This window comes from Thamnophis elegans, chromosome 15 (assembly GCF_009769535.1).
Source record: "Thamnophis elegans isolate rThaEle1 chromosome 15, rThaEle1.pri, whole genome shotgun sequence".
Lineage (NCBI taxonomy): Eukaryota > Metazoa > Chordata > Lepidosauria > Squamata > Colubridae > Thamnophis > Thamnophis elegans.
Genome location: NC_045555.1, coordinates 36318490 through 36338611, shown reverse-complemented (window position 1 = coordinate 36338611; position 20122 = coordinate 36318490). Strand labels below are relative to the sequence as shown.

Genomic DNA, 20122 nt, shown 5'->3' with positions numbered 1-20122 from the left:
GCAGGGGTGAGAAAGCAAAGGGAGGGGTTCTTGTCGGAGTGTGGAAACTGATTTGTGAAAAGGGATACCAAGGCAGCCGAGCAGGCAACAAGTGGAAAAAAAATATTGCTAAAAAGTAGCGATCCGAGTGGGGGGAAACAAATCCCAGGAAAATCGTAGATTGTAGCTAAAGCCCAGAAAAGGTAGAGAAAGGAAAAGAGGAGGTATGCCTACCCGCTGATGACAGAACCCCTCCTGGGTAGCTGTACGGCCGGTCCTCCCGAGTCTTTCCCCAGGACTCGAAAACTGTTGGAAAGTCCCTGCGAGTAAGGGCGCAAAAGACCCCGTGTAGAGGGGCGCGAAGGTTCCCACGGTGAGGAACGTGAAAAGGCGCGAAATGTCCCTCCATAGGGCGCGAAAGAGTTCCCTCCGTAGGGCAAGAAAAAGTCCCTTTAAAAGGGAGGGGTGAGAAAAGGTCCCCTAAGGACGCGAATTTTGAAGCGGGGAATACGAAGTGGCAAGCCCGGCTAGGATGAAGTGAGCGCCACATCTGATCGGGATCATGGGAAGCGGTAGCTCAAGGGCAGCCAGGGAAACCCCCCTAGGAGAGCTGTTGGGGGGCCTGGGACAAAAAGCAGATGCCCATCCTGGCCGGAATGAAAAAAAGGAAAGCAAAGGAGATATGTAGAGAATGGGCTTTACTCAAGGATGAAACTGGGAGACCAATTTGGCCAAAGAGCTCTTCATTAAACTTTAAAATCCTGAAATCCCTTAGACCTAGAATTAAATCTAGCCACTTACCCTACTGGTACTGCTGGGCCGAGCTAGCTAGACTTAAAGACACCCCCCCCCCCCTAGAGAAACCTCTGGAGAAAACGGATAAACACCCTGAGAAGGAAGAAACAGGAGTACATTTCATGGCTCCCCTCTTAAGTAAACCAGTACCAGGAAGGAATAGGGGACAGTTAGAGTATGTACTGACACATACCCCATTTTTGGCCTCAGACCTAGTAATCTGGAAGAGGGACACCCCCACATTCAGGGCCGATCCTCAAACAGTGATACAGACCATAAGGTCCATAGTGGAAAGCCATAACCCCTCATGGGGAGACATGACCCAGTTGCTGCCCTTCTTTTAACGAAAGACGAGCTCCTCAAACTATTTGAAACAACTGAGCTAATTGCCAAACGACCCGTCATAGCTGCGCCGGGGCAAGTAGCCCGGCCAAGGGTTGCTTGGCCCCTACACTGCCCCGATTGGGATTATAACGATGCAAATCACTGGGATGAATACAGTAGGGCGAAGAAAAACCCAATAGAGGCCCTAGAGGAAATAGGGACGAAGCCCCTCAACTGGGCTGAATGTCAAAGGGTCCCACAGAGAGAAGTGGAAAATCTGGATGCCTTCTGGGTACGCTTGTCGGAAGCGGCCACCACATATGCCCACCCAGACCTCCACTGTCAGAAAGATCAAAGAATATTGGCCTCGGCGTTTGTCAATCAATCAGCCGATGACACCCATGAGCATTTTCACTAGGGCTAGCAGTGCGAATTCCAGAAGTTTGAATAGCCTGGCATGTACCCCAGCAAAAGGTTTAAATTCGACTTCCCAGGCGCTGGATGCCTTGAACAGAGAGCTGCGACAAGTTAGAGAGGCCACCTTGGAGAATCGCGCAGCAATAGACTTCCTATTGTTGAAACATAACCATGGATGCGTGGAATTCAGAGGGCTGTGCTGCTTCAATCTAGATCAAAGCTCTGAAATTGTAGAGAAGGGCATCCACCACTTAAAAGAATTGGCTCAGAATACAGGCCATGACCCACCCTGGTCATGGATTTATTCCTGGCTACCAGACTTCCATTGGCTAAAAGTACTCCTGGCAGGAATCGTCGCAGCCTGTGTCATAGGAGCCCTCATGCCTTGTCTCTGCCATTGCATTCCCCCTTGTCTAGCCTGCTTAAGGACCCGCCAACCCTCTCAAGCCCCACAAAGGACAACCAAGCATCGCCAAGCAGCCCTCATGATGATCCAGATAGACCAGGACTTTCAAGGATACCCAGACGAGGCACCCAACGATACCGAGGGGCGAAAATAATTGACATCAATTATTTTGCCCCAGTTCAGAATGAGGGATTGTAGTAAGGTAGCAGAAATAACCCAGAAGGCATGTACAGAAAAAAAATCAATAAACACGCAGCCAGGAGCCACAGCCAGAGAAAGCCCCACACGTAGCCAGGAAAAGGTTACACTCAGTCACAAAAGGAACATGAGAGAATAGGATTAGGAAGTTGGGGAAAAAACCCCAAGTCTAGCAATGACCAGTCGGAATAACACAAACACAAAATCCAATCCCAAGATAACACAAACGTCATGACTATTTACATAGAGCAGACACCTTGGTATAAGCGCCCAAACAGGAAAACACCCTCCTCCGCGTGTCTTAGGACAGGATTAGCCCAAGGACGAGACACCGGACGAACGAAATCCGAAGACAAGAGAATCAAGATCAGAACAATCATCCGGAATAAAAGAACTTTATAAAATCTGAATTTACACAATAGCCTGAAGCAAGAAAATCTGTATAAAAGGGGAAACCAAACTGTATAAGGTGTGCTGTAGGCCCAGGTACGACAGAGCTGTGTCTCATCCTTCCTATTCGTTCTTTCTTCAATAAAAACTCATAACGTCCAGGCAGCTGTCTTCACGAAACTTTCTTTTAGCATTGGTGGTGACTCCCATCTGGGAACAGACCAGAAACCTTTGCCTTCTAGCTTAGTGGAACTTCCATATGAAGAGGCAGTCTACAACAAAAGAGCCAAAAGATGAGAAATAGGCAGCTTTGGTGATCTGTTGGTAGCTTCCCGGAGGCCTTGGGCTGGTGTTGATTTATGTAGGAAAGGTGGAGAAGGTGAGCTTGGATCCCAAGTCATCTCCTTGGGATTCTACTGGCTTGATGATGTCATCCTTCCAGCTCAACTGTCTGTTAACTGTCAATCATCTGAGTGAAGATGGCTTTCAGGAGGCAAGTAGTCTTCAGAAGGGCTCCTGGGCTCTTCCCAATTTTGTAGCCATCTTCTCAGAGGGTGGGAAATTTCATGGGTGGGAACAGCCGTTTCTTATCTTCTTAGGAAAGAAAAACTGTCCCCAATTTTTTTTCAGGGCAGTTTTCTCTTTAATTCCTAATTGGCACGAAGAGCCTGGTTTAATTACTTTCCATATGATTAGGATCACATAGCATCTTTATTTATTTGTTTGTTTGTTTGTTTGTCAAACATGTACAAGATGACAAGTATAGGTATGAAGATAAACAAGGGAACAAAGGAAATAAATACAGATAAATGGGGTCAGTAGGACAGGGACGGTAGGTGTGCTGGTGTGCTTATGCACGCCCCCTTTACAGACCTCTTAGGAATGGGGTGAGGTCCATAGTAGACCTCTGAATTAAGAAAACCTTCTTAAAATTAGATCAACTCAACATATCTAGTCATGTAAAACCAAAACCAGGTTAAAAGCGAGGAGCTCAAGCCAAGAGTATTATTTTCCCACTTTGGTTTCTTGAGTCAGGGAGATTCTGGAAAACAGGCTTCAGTTGTTCCCTTTACTTACATCCCTTTTTCTCTCTTCTAGGGCATTTCTCAGCTGCTTCTCCTGTTTCGGAGGGAGAAGGGAGAAGGTGAAGGGCCCAGCAGCTGATGCTCCCAGTTCTCCAGCCTGCCGACTGGAGGACGTCACCAAGGCTCCCAAGAGGACATCTGTGACTTTTACTGTGGATGTGGAGCTGCAGAAAAAAGAGCGATGTGGTGAGTTGACGTTTTGGATTGGGCTGGAACATTGAGAGGAAAAGGGAAGGATTTCCTTTAGCCATGGACACCTAGATGTAGGGATATGCAGAACACAGACCTGCATCTTTGCAGATTCCAGGTGGCACAGAGGGAGGGGTCAGAGGCCAGGCTGTTCCTGACCCACTAATCATCCCTCCTTCTGCAGCTTCTGCATCTATGTTGACTCCCCACAATCGGCTCTTTTCCTTCCAATTGGCTCTTCTCCTTCCAATTGGCTCTTCTCCTTCCAATTGGCTCTTCTCCTTTCCATTGGCTCTTCTCCTTTCCATTGGCTCTTCGGCGAACCTTGAAGATGGTTCGGTGGCACTTATTCACATCTTGGTGAGTGGGCAGGGAGAATATAGAGCAAGGTTTGCCTGGGGCCTCAGTGAGAAGATGCCTCATGGCCAGGAGACTCCACCAGCTCTGCCAACCAGAGAAATCTTTCATCTGGGGGAGAGCTAAAACGCTGCTGAGCACCTGCATCTCCTTCCCCAGATATCCCCAAAAATGACAGGATTTGAAAGAAGAAGATCCTCTTCACCAAAAGGGAGATCAAAAGTGAAGAGAACGTACTCCATCAAGCTGCCTGTCGTAAAAGGGACCAACAGAGGAGCCAGAAACTATGGGAAGAGGTCCAGGAGAGGATGAAGAAGACAGACCAACCAATAGGTACCCCTTGGAATTAGAGGGCCCCATAGCTAAGCTTTTCTCCCTGGTGTGAATCCCAGTCTCAATGGGGTGCAAAATATTCCCTGGGATGGAGAAAGAATCAAAAGGGTTTCCCCCTCCCTTTCTGAAAGGGAGAACACGGGGGACCCTGGGGGAAAGACACCCCACAGCCTCCCAAACTTAGAACCTGACTCTTTTCCGTTGCAGCAGGAACGCAGCAGCATCCAAGGCCTCTCTTCCATCGCCACTCTGTTTAGGCAGAAGCAGAGTGGGCAAATGGCAAACAAACAGATCCCATCTCTGAAGCTCTTTCCATCCTTCCTGCATCTCCTGTTCAGGGTTTCTCCCTCTGGAAAGCCAGGTGAAGCTCTCCCTGCAGCTCCTTCCAAGTCCTCACATTCAGATGGTTTCTCCCTTCTGCAGCCTTTCCTGGGAAAGAAGAGAAGGACTCAATGTGAAGATCTTTCCACATTCCATGCATTGTTCTGGTTTCTTCCTGAGGGGATCCTTTGATGGGAAGGGAGGGATCTCCTCTTCCTGAGACTCTTTCCAGCCTTCGATCATTGAAATGGCTTCTCCTCTTGGTTCTTTGGCTGCTTTTCCTCCTTTTGGGTCCTCATTTAGTTGGAGGGGACTCTCCTCCCAGGTCAAGTACAGTTCCTTGCAATGACATCAGATTTGGCTCTGAATAATTCTCATCAACTCCTAGACTGAAATAAAGAAAATCCCATTAAAATACAAGAAGGAGAGATCTGTCTATCTACTTTGTGTGTCTTCTTTTACCAGCAATAATGTATTTCTTCTCTTTCAATTTGTTGAAATTTGAGTTGTTTTCATTTTGACTCTGTCCCAGACAATTTAAGATATCCTTGCTAGGCCATTTGTGCATTTCACAACAGGCACAGGTTGGTTTTTGTTTCTAAGTGGGTCCCGCTTCCATTAGGCTTAGAAAAGGAGAGAGGTCAGGAAAGATTGGATTCAAGGGAAAAAAACTCCATCTAAGGCTAAATACCGGCACGAGACCGATAGTTTACAAGTACCGTAAGGGAAAGTTGAAAAGGACTTTGAAGAGAGAGTTCAAGAGGGTGTGAAACCGTTAAGAGGTAAACGGGTTGGGTCCATGCAGTCCACCCAGAGGATTCAACCCGGCGGCCGAGGTCAGCCGTGCCGTGCCAGCGGATCCCCTCCCTCCCGCCGCCCCCTCGCGGGAAGGTGGGTTCCGGGATGGGACCGCCACCTGGATGGCTCCAGCCCCCGTCGGGCACATTTCTGCCGGAGCGGTGCACTGCAACGACTCCGGGTCGGCTGGGAAGGCCTTGGACGGGCAGGTGGCCCACTGCCCTCGCTGGGTGGCGGGTGTTACAGCCCACCAGCAGCAACTCTCGTCACATCCTGGGGCCGAGGGAGAAGACTACCACCACACCCGCCTCCCCCACCGGCTCCCCGCCGCCGATCCCGCCGCTGTGGATAATTATGGGGGAACTCATTACACAAATAGTCTGTTAGTCAAGTAGATCAATCAATCAGAATAGAGCTGGAAGGAACCTTAGAGGTCTTTTAGTCCTACCCCCTGCTTAAGCAGGAGGCCCTATACCAGTGATGGCGAACCTTTTTTTGTCCCTGTGCCAAAAGGGGGGGAGCGCCAGGGCGTCCAGGAAACCGAGTGAAGAGACGGTTGGGGAAGCGTTTGGCCAACTCCATCATCCTTTCTTCTTCTGTTGTCCAACTTGTCATCTGCTCTATCCAGGGATGTGCAGGCAGGGGAGGCAGGGGAGGCGGGGCCTCACCAGTGTCATGAGGAAAATAAAAGAAAAATTAAAAGGAAAAAGGCTAAGGTAGTTGCTGCCAGAATGACTCTGCTTAGTGCTAACTGCAGGGGGAGGCGAGAGAACTACGGGCCTCCTTTGCATAAGGAATTTTTTTGCCTTTTAACCCTTGCTCAGAGTTAAGGGTTAAAAGGTGAAAAATTCCTTATGCAAAGGAGGCACGTGGTTCTCTGCCTCCTGGTCTGGGAGCAGCAGGTCTTGCCTAAGTTGCCTTTTTCTTTTTACATTTTCATCATGGCGGACAAGAGGAGAGTTGAAATGAGGAGCCCGAACAAGGTTGGAGCGAGAGTCACGGAGGCGAAAGGTGAAGAGGGATGGGGGTGGGGTGCCAAGAGCCCCCTCCCCTTTTTGCACTCAGGCCCGCAGCGGCAAGAGGTTCAGCTCTGCTTCTATTGCCCCCCTCCTCTGCTCCAGATAAGCCGGCCACGGGCGAGTCTCCACAGCCCTGGTTCCATCTCCAAGCAGCCCCGGGAGGAAACGGTACAGCCCCTCTTCCCTCCTTGGACTTTCCGGGAGCAAAGGACCCGCATTCCGCTCCCCCTTCCAAGCCCCAAGTGGCCAGCCTTTTGCCTCCGCGACTCTTGCTCCAGCCTCGTCCGGGCTCCTCCTCGGCGGGCCTGCTGGAGCTCTGGGAAAAAGCGGCGGGAGCCGAGGCTGGCCACTCAGGGCTTGGAAGGGGGAATGGAATACTGGTCCTCCGTTCCCAGAGGGAAGTGGGGCTAGCCCATTTCCTTCTGGGGCTGCTTGGAGATGGAACCAGGGCTGCAGAGATTCGCCCGCGGCCGGCTTCTCTGGAGTGGGGGGGGCGATAGAAGCGGAGCTGAGCCTCTTGCCGCTGTGGGCCTGGCTTGCTGAGTACAAAAAGGGGAGAGGGCCTCTTGGAACACCCCACCCCTCTTCGTCTTTCGCCTCCACGGCTCCCACTCCAGCCTGGGCAGGAACCAGCACTCTTCTGCTGCGGGCAGGACGTACTCCTGGTGGCCTGCGGTTCCGGCACCTGCAAGGTGGAAGTATTTGCCCTGCGGGGCAGGCAAAAGCCGAAACAAAGTGTCCCACCGCTTCTGTCTGACATAGAGGCGTTCCGCGCCCCACAGCTGGGTCGGACATAGCTGCGGTGCGCGGAACGCCTCTATTTCGGACATAGCTGCTGGGGGGGTGGGGAAGCCGCTTTCTTTCTTTTTGCCTCACCAGCCATAAGCTTCACCGCACGTCACTGGCTGGGAGTTTCTTCCCCCTTCCCTGACTCTGACCTCCACTCCCAGCCTGGAGAGATCATCCTGCAATGCAACGAAGGGGCTGTTGTCATGTTCTACATCACCCTCAGCTACATGCGCTTCCTGGCTGCCATCTGCTTCATGGTGGCTTTCCTGGCCAGGAATCTGCCTGGGGCCTTCAACGAAGCCAAGCTGATCATCTTCAGCATGCTGGTCTTCTGTAGTGTCTGGGTGACTTTTGTGCCCACCTACCTGAGCAACAAAGGGAAATACATGGTGGCTGTGCAGGTCTTCTCCATCCTGGCCTCCAGTGCTGGTCTGCTGGTCTGCATCTTCATCCCCAAGTGCTACATTATCCTTCTGAGGCCAGACCTGAACACAAAGGAGCAGCTTACGGACAGAATAAATGTAAATGCATGAGACATAACACCATAATACTGAAAGAATTGTAAAATTTCCTATTATTTGAAAGAAGACATTAATTATTTCCACTTAGCTAGTATGCAGGAGTCAAAGAAAATTATATCAACATGTTGGAAAATGGGAAATGGTTGAATGAGTGTAATTTTTGTAACTCCCTTTTCAGCTCAATAAATCTTGAAAGTCATTCAGAGGCATGTTCCTTTCCCACTTATTTTGTTTGTCAGAAGGTCAGAAATGGTGATCACATGACCCAGGGACTCTGCAACCATCATAAATACATGCCAGTTGCCCAGGATCTGAATTTGGATCATGTGACCATGGGGATGCTGCAGTGGTCATAAGAGAGAAAAATGGTCATATATCGCTTTTCTCAGTGCCATTATAACTCTTAAGGGTCAATAGAGAAATAGTTGTAAGTTAAAGACTCCTTTTACCATTGCTAGGTCCTGGATGATTTGGGCCCAGGGCTGCTTTGGGGGCCATAAACTCCTGAGCTGCCTCTGAGCTCCCACCTAGGGATGGCCATCTGAAGTCCCCCAGCATCATAAGCTCAGGGGACTCCACCGCCCACCCAGCCCCAGAGATCAGGCAGGGAGTCTGGTGCAAGAACAGCAGCCCTCGCTGACCCCTCCAGGTGCCTAACTGAAGAAAGCCTCTCTCATCTGGCCATCTGTGGGGCAAGAGCCCTGCATGCCCCCCAAGCATCCCCACCTCCCCTTCCCTCTCCTCCCCTGGACTCTCAGCTGGTGCCAAACCCAGAAACCATCCAGGCAGAGCTCCGTGAGCAGAATCTCCCCCTCCGGTCCCAGCCAGGTCTCAGTGATGCAGTCAGAGCAGCCGTTTCCTCCACCATGAAGTCCCGGATGAAGGGAGCTTTATTGCAGACTGGCATGGCATTCACCAACAGTCCAGGGCCTTCAGAACTTCCCATCCAGGACTTGGGTTTGAGTCCGAGAGGCTGGTCAGAGCCACAGGAAAGAGATCCCTGTGAATCGGTCCCCATGAGTGACCCATTTCTCAACTCTCTCTGTGTTTTCCTCTCTCCCCATCACTATTGGGATCCTCTGACCTGCTCTGACCCCTTTGGAGCCCCCAACTTCCCAGTTCATGGCCATGTGGTCTGTGGCTCTCAGTTCCATCACTCAGTCGGGGCGGGGGGGAATGTAAGGGGAGGAAGTCCTGTGGTTCTTCCATGTTATCCTCAGCACCAGAAGGAGCTCCCATCCTCCCATCTCTCCCACCCCAGAAGGGGTCTCTCCTATTGGGCAGCATATACACACACACACACAAACACATATCAACACACACACATCTGTCTCTGTCTCTGACCCAGTGAGAGTTTTGTATTCTGGGGGATGGTTCAGAGCTCTGAGGCCATGAGATGTGCCTGAATTGCACATGGGGTTCAGCCTGATCCCTGCAGGAAGAAACGGGCCCTCCTTGAGGTTGGAGTCTGCTGGTATCCAGAAAATCTTTTCCTGAATTAAAAGGAAATTTAAAAAGTGATACATTGTTTAGGACATTGTGTGAACCGATTCCAAGTTTGGCATTCAGGCAATAGAGCTGGGATAATGGGAGAGAGAGACAGAAACGAACCTTTGTGGATGGAGGGAGTCAGAGATTTCCCACAATGTCTGGACAAAGCTTGATAGAGACTTGCAGGGATCTGTCCATGTGTTCTTCAGAGGCTCCACTGGGGACTTTGAGGCTCTTCCTCCTGCTTGGAGCCTCACAGATGTTTTTGGATGCTGGTTTCCAGAATTCCCAGTGAGGCCAGGCCTCAGGATAGTGGGGTTGCTCACCACAGCAGAAAAGCTGGGTGTTTACGGAGCCAAATTTAAAAGGGGAATGTGGTTATTACCCTCACTGGGTTGGCTTCCTCTCTCTCTCCTGCCAAGCGTTGGGGGAAACAATGGATGCTGCTGCTTTCAAGAGTCTTTTTCCAAGTCCTGTTTATGTCCTGCCTGAACAGCCACCAGCAGCCTTCCCATGTGCACCTTCCAAATGCGTGAACTCTAGCTCCCATAATCCTCAGCCACAACTATGCAGTCAGGTTAGGTTTTAATTGCAATATGTATCTCAAGACTCACTCTTTATAAAGCAGAATTCTTTTTGCTGCAGAGTTTGTTTTAATCTGTTTTTAGTTTCTGTTTTCTCTTCTTGTTCTCTCATTTCTTTCACTTTTAAAAAATATATCTTTTAAACGTTCCTTCATTTTCTCTGTCTTTTCTCTCCTTCTGATTCTGGGATTCATCTGAGCGGGATTTCCTAAAAGGTGTCTGTTTGTCTGTGTGTCAAATAAAGGGCAAAATTCGGAGCTTTGGAGGGGATGAGAAAGAGGCAAAACCTCCCAGAATTGCAGAGAGAGGGGGGCTTAAGCCCCCTCCCCAGGAAAGGCTACAATGAAGAGGGTCTCTTCAGCTGGTGGATCTGGAGGGGCCACAGGGGACCCCCATCTTCCTCAGAGTCATGGAGGGTCCCCTCCTGGTTGAGGCCTTTTTCTCCAGGACAACCCCTGATCCCCCTTGGAAGACCCAGCCCTGCATGGCTTCTCCCCCACAAGAGCCTCTCCTGGAAAGCCCAAGCGAGGCTGGAGAAACCCCAGGGGCTGCATCCCCCCAACATTCAACCCTGGGACCCATAAACCAGGTTGGTCTCTTCCAGGAATGCCCCAGATCCTCTCCTCCTTTCTGGCCATCCTGGGACTTTTGTGCGATGCCCTTGAACATTAGCTTTCAAAATAAAGTTAAAAAAAATTCTTCCAACTCAGTAGGCAGCTATTTCAGATCTGTGACATACTCTGGTATTAACTGGCCTCTGGGACTTTTCTCTTTAATCACAATGCCAACAAATGTCACATTTTTTTTTTACTTCAGCCACAAGTGCCATGTGTTCCCTCTGGCGCCAGTTTTAAGCATGGAGACCCCAAACTTCCAATTCTAGATGACCAATTTAATTCAATCTCTGCCCCTGCTATTACGAATCACATGGGGATTATTTCCCTTCCATTTCCCTCCAGAGAATTTCCCAACAACCTTTGAGTCCAAGAACTGGTTGAGTTCTCCAGGGATCCCTCCTGAGAGGGAGAATTATGAAAAAAGTTTCAGCTCTGCTCTTTGCCGAATCCTCCAGGGGAGACTTTGGGCAGAGAAATAGGGAGTTTTGGGACAAGCAAGGTCTGTGTCTCTCTCCTTTCTAGGTGAAGTGAGTGTTTCTCTGTGTTTGAATCAGGAAAGCAACTGGATCATATTCCACCTAGTGAGAGTCCTTTGAATTTTTCTCATTCTTCTTTAGAAACAGGAAGGGGATTGATTGATTCACCCCATGAATGATGGACCTCCTGCTTCTGCTTCTGCTGCTGCTTTTGTCCCATCCAGTCTCTGGGAAGATGACAATGAATTGCCCACAGAGTTTGGAGCACCAGGATGGAAAACAACCAGGATGGAGCTTTTACAGTCCAGGAGACCATCTCATTGGTATGGTCACCAGTGGATATGAAAGATTGCATACAAAGTTGCTTTTCAATGTGGCTCCTTCTGTTCAATTTATTTTCCATGATCCGTAAGTCATTCAGGGTGATGGAGTTGCACTCCCTCCATTCTAACACTCTCCTTCTTTTCTGTTTTTTTTTTTTCATTTATTCCTATATTGGGGGATATGTCTAATTTCCTGAATGATTTTGATTTCCATGTCTTCTCTCTTTTGTCTGATTTTGTGAAAGAGACACAAAAAGGGGTCTGAAAAAAGCTGAAAGGGCTGCAGATTATTTTCCTCTCTCAGTGCAATCCTTAAACACTTGAATAATTAATTTTATTTAACGTAGTGGTGAAACCAGTTGTTGTTGCTGTACCTCAGCCAATTTCCATATTTGTGTAACTGATCATTGCTTTTGGATCAATGTTGGCTTAAGGCTCAGTAGGCATCTGGAGGATTTTATATTAAAAACAGTAATTGTTGTTGCTGTTGATTGTAATAATTTTTTTTTTTACAATAGGGACATGTATCGTTTTCCAACTTGCTTACGGTACATTTTCAACATTCAAGTGGTCAACAAGAATTCCCAGCTCCTGCACAATCTCACTCTGGGCTACAACATCCATGACAACTATTGGAGCACTTTCCACACTTCAGATGCCTTGCTGGACATTCTCTCCACTGGAGAAGCCAATGTCCCCAACTACGGCTGTGGAGGGAAGGAGAACCTTCTGGCTCTACTTGATGGAGCTGCCAGGGACATCTCCATCCAGGCATCAACATTAGGAGGCACCTACAAAGTCCCACAGGTTTGTGTGTGTTTCTTTCCATCTGGTAAAGTGAGGGGTGGGTGGTGGTGGGTGAGCAATAGATGCAATCATGTCTTCTCCATGGAATCCAAGAGCTGCTTTTCTCCATATTAGCAAAAATGTCAATATTTTACCCCTTTAGTTTCATGTTGAGATTACGGTAATCATAAAAGGCCTGAAATGCAAGCAATTCATTCCCTGGAGAAGACATTCTACCAACTATTTAACTAATCAAAAATATACCTGGTTTGGGGGGGGGGGGGGGGCTCTATTGGCATCTTCATTTTCACATATAAAAAATGTCTACCCTATCCAGTCGGATTGAAGTTGGCAGTAGCAGCATTTTATCTATCTAAAAAAGGGAATAAAAGGGACTCTAGAAATTATAGGCCAAATGGAATAGCAGATATTGTGGCTAAAATTAATGCCATGATCCTCTTAGTTAAACTTGAGAAAAATTCATTCCTTGCAGTAGAACAAGAATGTTTTAGGTAGAGTTAAAACCTGTAGATATTTTTATAATAAATAATGTTAATAATCTAATATTGGCAACAAATTTGTCTTGAAATATCTAATCTATATCAGTGGGGTAAACAAGGTTTGTTGGCTTTCTAGATGTTAGTGCATTTGTCATAATTAACAGAGAAATATTATGTAGGAAATTGATTGCCCTCAAAATGGAGCTCAGCCTGTTGGCCCTGATCCAGGCTCTTTCTCCAGGTCATTGTTTAAGAGGAAGGTCTGGACTCAATGGAGCAATGAGAAGAAGGATTGATACTTACCAAGGAGGAAGGGAAGGATGCATATTTGAACCCTTGTTAATCAGTCTAGATATTGACAACTTACTTCAACAAGTGAAGGATTCAAAAACAGATGATAAATAAATGTTATTTCATTCTTTGACAAAAATGGCTGATTTAGTGGACCAGCCAAAGTGGACCAGTGCACGTAGTATACAGTACTTGGATTTTAGAAAGGCTTTGACAAAGTAAACAACCATCTACCTCTTGGTAAGCTAAAAATATGTGGGATGGACAGCATCACCCCCAAATAGACTCAGCCTGTGGTCCTCGATGGAACTACGTCTGCATGGAGGGAAACGAGCAGTGAGACCTCAAGGTTCCATTTTAGGCCCAGAACTCTTCAACATCTTCATGAATGATTTGGATGAGGGATAGATGGGGAACTCATAACATTTACAGATGATGTAGAGAAAAGTAAAGTCTTACACTTAGGCTAGAAATACCAAATGTACAGGTACAGATTAGGTGAATAGGAGGAACTGTACAGGTACAGATTAGGTCAATAGCAGGAACTGTGAGAGGGATCTTGCAATCTTAGTGGACAATCTCTCAAATGTGAGCCAACAATGTGTGGCAGCAGCCAAAAAAAGCCATTGCAATCCTAGGCTGCATCAACAGAAGGAGAGAATCCAAATCACGTGAAGTATTGGTACCGCTTTATAATGTTATGGAAAAACCACCCTTGGAATAGTGCATGGATGGAGAACCTTTTCAGCACCAAGTGCTCTTGTCAGCGACATGATCTGGAAGAGGAGTTGCCCAGTGTGCATGCGCAACAGGCAGCTCCTCTTCCGGTTTCTGGCATGCCTGCATGCAATGATCAGTTGGTTGGTGCGCATGTGCTTGTGGAAACCAGAATACCACCTCTTCCAGTTTCTGGCACTGCAATGCATACAAATGCCAGCTGATCATTGTGCACACATGTGCACCAGAAACCCAGAAGAGCAACAGGCAAGGCCACGCATGCCAGGCAACATGGCTTTTCCTTCCATTTAGCTCGAACTAAAAAGCTGAGGCAGTGGGCACCATTTCCCCTCCTGAGGACTCCGTGCATCCTGGGCCCCCAGAAACCCTCTGCCGGCCAAATGCTTTTTTCTTAATTTTGCAGTTTCAGTACGTGGGGCTTGCGAAGGTAAGGCATGAGCTCATCCAGCGGGTGGCTGGGGTGATTTAGGTGGGGCAGCCACATGGTCCCACGTGGGCTGGATTAATGTCTTCAGTGGGATTTATCTGGCCTGCGGGCCATAGTTTGAGGACCCCTGGAATAGGGTCTCCTTCTTGACATGAGGGTTGGACTAGAAGACCTCAAAGTTCCCTTCCAACCCTTTTATTTTGTTATAACTTCTGTTATAGATACATATGTTTAGCATGCAAAATACCTATTGGAATATGCTGATTTACACTGTGATATTATCATACTTACACATTGGATTATATACCCTGTGAGGAAGACTTGGGTTTTTTTCTCATAATGATTATCTTATAATTAATAAATCAAGTTCAAAAGTTATGGTCTTTGGGAAATGACATCGTAGCCATAGATGGTCAGCCAATAGAGCAAGAAAGACCTTTCCTTACCTGGGGTAGTTTTCTCTGAGACTGAATCTTGGCTCCCTCATCATCAAAGGAGCTCAGTTAGATCAAAGACATGAGTGAAAATGGTGCTTAAAAGAAAACCTCATAGCTCTCCAGCTTCCTCAGCCCCAATTATTAAAGTATGTGAGGCCAAGGTTTCCCCCATGTTCTTACATCAATTTGATGTTTGAGGCTTCAGAGAGAAACCACTAGCAAAACCAACTGAATCCCAGCTGTTGAGGAGTATCTTGGGGTGGACAAAAGGATTCCAGCTGCTGCCCCTCAGAGGTGATTTGGGAATTTACACAATTTCTGCTTTGCCTAAAATCAGAAAATATGGGTATTGGCATAAAATTTAATTTATGGAAACTGACAGACTCAAAAAATTGTGGCTGTTAGAACAGAGAAAATTTCAATTAAAGACCTATCTTGGATTGTACAACTGACAAACTTTATTAGGAACTGACGTCTCCATGTTTCTTGCACAATTTGAGAAGAAGCTAAAAAGATTCCTCCACAAAGAATCTGGGCCATAGAAGCATTAAAATATGCAGCAACCATCAAAATTAAAGTAGTCCCTTTATTGGAATAGAATACTTCAGTTGGCATTTGCACATGTTAATCTTATTGCAATAAATTGTAGGGGTGAGATACAGTAATATGATTTACATTGTTTATAGTTTTTTAATTTGTTTATTATTTTCTGCTTTTATTATACAATCTTGCTAATATTCTGTCTTTAATATTTTAAATAATGTCCAATTAACAAATTATTCTAATGCTTTCATGAGAAGAAGATTGGCTTTATTAAAATCTAATATTGTGGACTTGATCTGACCCCAAATATAACACAGCATTCTTCATTGTGCAAGGTTTTTGAATGCAGCTCAGAATCTGATAAGTCCAGTGAAACTCTGAAGATGAGGCTACGGATTATCAGCTTTTATTTCTGCAGAAAGCAAAAGACTGGATGACCTTTTGGTCTCCCTTCTTAACAGAGCAGGCAGAGAGAGAGAGAAAAAGGCGCATGCCAAAGACTTTTCCAAACACCTTACAGCTCACACAGCTTCCACAGAACGTCATTGCTATAGAAACATAAATTGATATCATGTGAATTTCATGATTTTTCTCAGTGCTCTGAAAACAATGGACTTTATAAGGGAAAAGAAATACATTTTCTGGAGTATAACTCAGAGCTTTGTTAGGGAATGCAGAACTTACATTTTAAGTTACACACAAGGCTCCTTGGCAGAATCTACATTTTACTTTTCACAAGACGTTACTTTCCTAGGCTAAGCTTGGCAATTCGCCTAGAACCAGGATGGCGAACCTATGGCACACGTGCTACAGGTGGCACGCAGAGCCCTTTGTCAGGACACGCGAACTGTTATCCCGTTAGCTGGCAAGAGCGCATGCGTGCAGTGGCCAGCTGAGTTCAGCCTTTTTAAAAGCCATTTTTCACACTCCCTAGGCTCCAGAGACTTTATAGGAGCCTGAGGAGGGAGAAAACAGTTATGCACACATGCACGTTGGGGGGGGGAGGTGCCACACATTGAATTATGGGTGCAGCACGCCCACGCATGACCCCCCTGTGCTCCCCCACTTATGGCACGTGAGCCAAAAAAGGTTTGCCATCGCTGGCCTAGAAGTTTTATCCATGCAGTTGGCACCTTAGGTAACATTGGAACGTCTCTCACCAGCAATTTAACAAAGGCTGAATTAGGTTACACTCTGTGTATGCTCTAATCCAGTGATGGCAAACCTTTTAGAGACCGAATGCCCAAACCGCAACCCAAAACCCACTTATTTATCTCGGAGTGCCAACACAACAATTTAACCTGAATAATGAGGTTTTAGTTTAGAAAAACAACTCATAGGTGATTAATATCTTTTCTCTGGAAAAAAAAACACTCCACAATAACAGCACTTTCAATGATACAAACACCTTTTCATTGAAAGGTAAACGTTTGCATTTGGCGTCCTTTTCATTAATGTGACCTTTGCTGTTGATGCACACTGATAATTTTTCTAACCTTGACTCAGACTTTGGAAGTTTGAGAGCAACACATGCAGCACTCAGGTCATCTGTTAGTCCAGGGGTGTCAAACTCAATTTCATTGAGGGCCCCATTGTGGTTGATTTTGGAGGCCATGGTGGGCGTGCTCTCACTGCTGCTGTGCTCACTCTCCTTGGTTGCCAATGGTGTGTGCAGGAGGGCAAAGTATGTGGGTCAGAGGGAGGCCCACTCTCTCTCCTTATGAGACCTAGCTTTGTAACCAAAGCATCCTAATGATAGGATGGGAGACCACCAGGAGAGGTCAGGAGGAGGGGACAAGGGGTTGGTAAAAGGCAGCAGGGCTGCTGGACATCAAGTGCTAAGGCAGGATTTACCTCACACCGTCGCTCTCCCTCCTTATAATCTCCTTCCTTTCCTTCTTTTTCCTTCCCTCTTCATTCTTCCTTCCCCTCTTTCTTTCTTTTTGCTTCCTTGCTCTCCTCCCCTCTTTCCTTATTTTTCTTTGTCTTTCCTGTCCCGACTGGGATGCTCAAATACAAAAGGGGAAACATTCCTTGCCTTGTGATCAAATGGCACTTTTGCTAGTAGTTTGTGGCCACTGAAAAGACTGAGAACAAACCAGGCTCAGTTTATTCCATGCTTGCATTTCATGAGAGAAAGTGCCAGGGCACCCAAACTGCTCCCAATGGTGTGGGCGACAGCTGAGCAGGGAGGCAGGTTGTGTGTGTACTTTCATCCCCATTCAAGCAGGGCCTCTCATTTCCTCCCTGGCACAGTTGGGGCATGGAGGCTGCTGCCACCTAAGCACCATGATTGTCCACTCCCCAGCCAGCCAGCCCCACCTGACCTGCTCCCTGCCAGCTCCTGCAAATCCTCACCATTCTCCTCCTCCTCTTCTTCTTTGTGCCGTTGTCCTTCTTGCCCAAGCAGCAGTGGGCTCCACAGGACAGGCTCTCATTTCTGCACTGGGGCAGAAAACTCTGGTGGGCTGGAAGTGAATGTGGATGGCCTCCCCCCACCCCCCCAGTGCTTCCTGGCTCAGTTGGAGGCTTTCTTCAGCCTTCAAACAGTTGCAGGGTTTTTTCTTTGCTCCCAGATTGGTGCAAGAGGCTTTCCAGGGCCAAAATGGGGGGGAAAACCCTGTGCTCCGGTTGGGAGAGGCTGGCGATGGGGGTGGCTTTTGAAAGGGTTGGGAGGCATGGGGGAAGGCAATTGGGGGAAGGCTGCTTTTCAACTGCCAGCGAAGTCCCATCCCCCCTCCCACTCTTGCCTTTCCTTCTGCTTGCTCCATCCCAACGGAGGCTGAGCCTGCCTCTTATTTGGACCTCCTGCATCCCCCCCCCAAACGGAGCACCCCATTTCAAGCAACGAGGGGCGCCAAGCAGGGCAGGGTTGCAAACACCTCCTCCCCCCAAGGCTGTAGGCGAAAGCTGCTCTCCAGCGTCCCTCCCTGCCCTGCCTTCCCAGACCCAGAGCCATCTCTGTGGAGGTCCTTTTTGGCTTTAACGCGAAGCCTTGAGGGGGGAACAGAGCGCGCCCAGGCACCTCTGCCCCTGAATCAGGAACACTGGAGAAGCAGGCACAGATCGCTGGCTTTTAAAATCAACTTTTTGGAAGGAGGATGGGAGGATGGATGGGGTGAGTACTAAAGGAATCCCGGCTGAAATCACTTTTTTAAAAAAGCCATTTTTAAAAAACCCCACTTTTAAGGCAGTGAGCAGATCTAATGCCACTGTTCCCTCTAAGGTGCGCGGCTGCGCGGCCGCGCACGTGGCAAGAAACCCCCGTGCAGCAGTTTCTAACTGCCGCGCAGAGATTTTTATCAAAGCAAACGTGGGGAAGTCCTTTGCAGGCGGCTAGAACTGACTGCCCGCAAAGGACTTCCCCAGACTGGGAGAGATATTTTTAAAAAACGGCGGTTTTCTAGCTCGCTTTGTTGCTTGGTTTGCTGCAGCCCTGGGGAGCCACGGAGAGGGCGAGTCAGAGGCAGTCCAGCACCTGGTGTCCCCCCCCGGCGGCACCGAGATGGCTCTCCTGGACGCCCGACCTGCCGGTATCTCCCCCCCCCACTTTCCGCCTTCCAGAAGCCCATCGCTTCAGGTGCTTCAGGCTCTTTTCTTTCCTCCCATCCCTTGCCCTGCTTTCTGCTCGAAACAGAATCTGCTGCTGCCTCCTCCTCCACCAACAGCACTGCCAGATTTGCCACCCAAAGCTGCGGCTGAGGTGAAGCCACTAAAGCTCCCGCCAGCACCCCTGCTTAGGTGAGGTGTTCCGAGCGGAGGGGGAGGCAGGCACCGCCACCACTGCCATGAGCGGGGGCGCCAGTGGGAGCTTTGGCGGCTTCACCTCAGCTGCAGCGCTGGGCAGCAAATGTGGTGGTGCTGTTGGAAAAGGAGGAGGCGGCAGCAGCAGTTATTCTGGTGGGGGGGGCTCGTCACAGCAGTGATAAGGCCATAGATCAGTCGTTTTTAGATGCAGGACATTTTCACACAGTAATGTAGAAAAAGCAATGCTGTCTGCCAAAATGCTGTCACTTAATGAATATGTATAAACATATCAGTGAAAAGTGGGTGAATGAAAGGCAGTAAAAATAGGAAATGTTTGCTGAAAGCAATGCAAACAGAAATGCCTTCTTGTTAAATTCTTCGAATACAAATTTTAAAGATTGTCTTAAATTTCTTGCTGGTTTACAGGCATTATTTTTTTTCTTCCAAAAATTAAGTTAGCCTCAAGGAATTTCATTCCCAAGAAAATGAACACAGAAATGAATGTAAAAAGAAACTATTAAAAAAAACCCTGTTCATTAATTATATAAAGCACTATTTTACTTACACTATTTTCTCCAGCTACCATTTCAAATTATTCACCCTTCGAAGTTCCTATGTTTCCCTCTCTCAGTGTGTGTGTGTGTGTGTGTGTGTGTGTGTGTGTGTGTGTTTAAAATGCAGGAATAAAAATGCTCCTAACACACCACAACTTTAAAGGCTATTTTTGTTTCAAATGCCAGACTTTCTGAGCCAACATTTTGGTTGCTAAGCAGGAGCATTGTTAAGTGATACTGATATTATTTTTAATTAAGCGGGCCCCTTGAATAAACATAACTTTGAGTTTCAAATAATACTGATTTCGTTGTTGTCTTAGGTGACATCTGTGAAAAAAATTCAGGTGCTCAGGCATGAAAATGTGCCGCTCAAACACTATACTTTTCCGCTCACACTGAAAAAAAATTAGAGGGAACATTGTCTAATGCTCCTTCCAACTCCCCACAACAGAGAAAGGGAGGGGAGAAGAAAGTTAGGGAAGGCAGGAAAGAAGGAGGGAAAGGAAAGAAAGAGGGAAGGAAACAAGGAAGGAAGGAAAAGAAGGAAGGAAAGGAGGAAGGAAGAAAGGAAGGAAGGAAAGGAGGAAGGAAGGAAAGAAGGGAAAAAAAGAGTGACTGGCTTCATTTCATCCAAGCAGGTTTTCATGTCCAAAATGGGACTAGAAACTCCTGATTTCTTGTCTGGTG

General features: G+C 47.5%; 1 long non-coding RNA gene across 1 annotated transcript; it reads left to right on the top strand.

Annotated features, from left to right (window-relative positions):
- The first annotated feature begins 3339 nt into the window (after positions 1-3339).
- LOC116518798 lies at positions 3340-4804 on the top strand. Its single transcript, XR_004256583.1, has 3 exons — positions 3340-3780; positions 4319-4473; positions 4681-4804. It is a non-coding gene; the product is annotated as an uncharacterized LOC116518798 (long non-coding RNA).
- The last annotated feature ends 15318 nt before the right edge of the window (positions 4805-20122 follow it).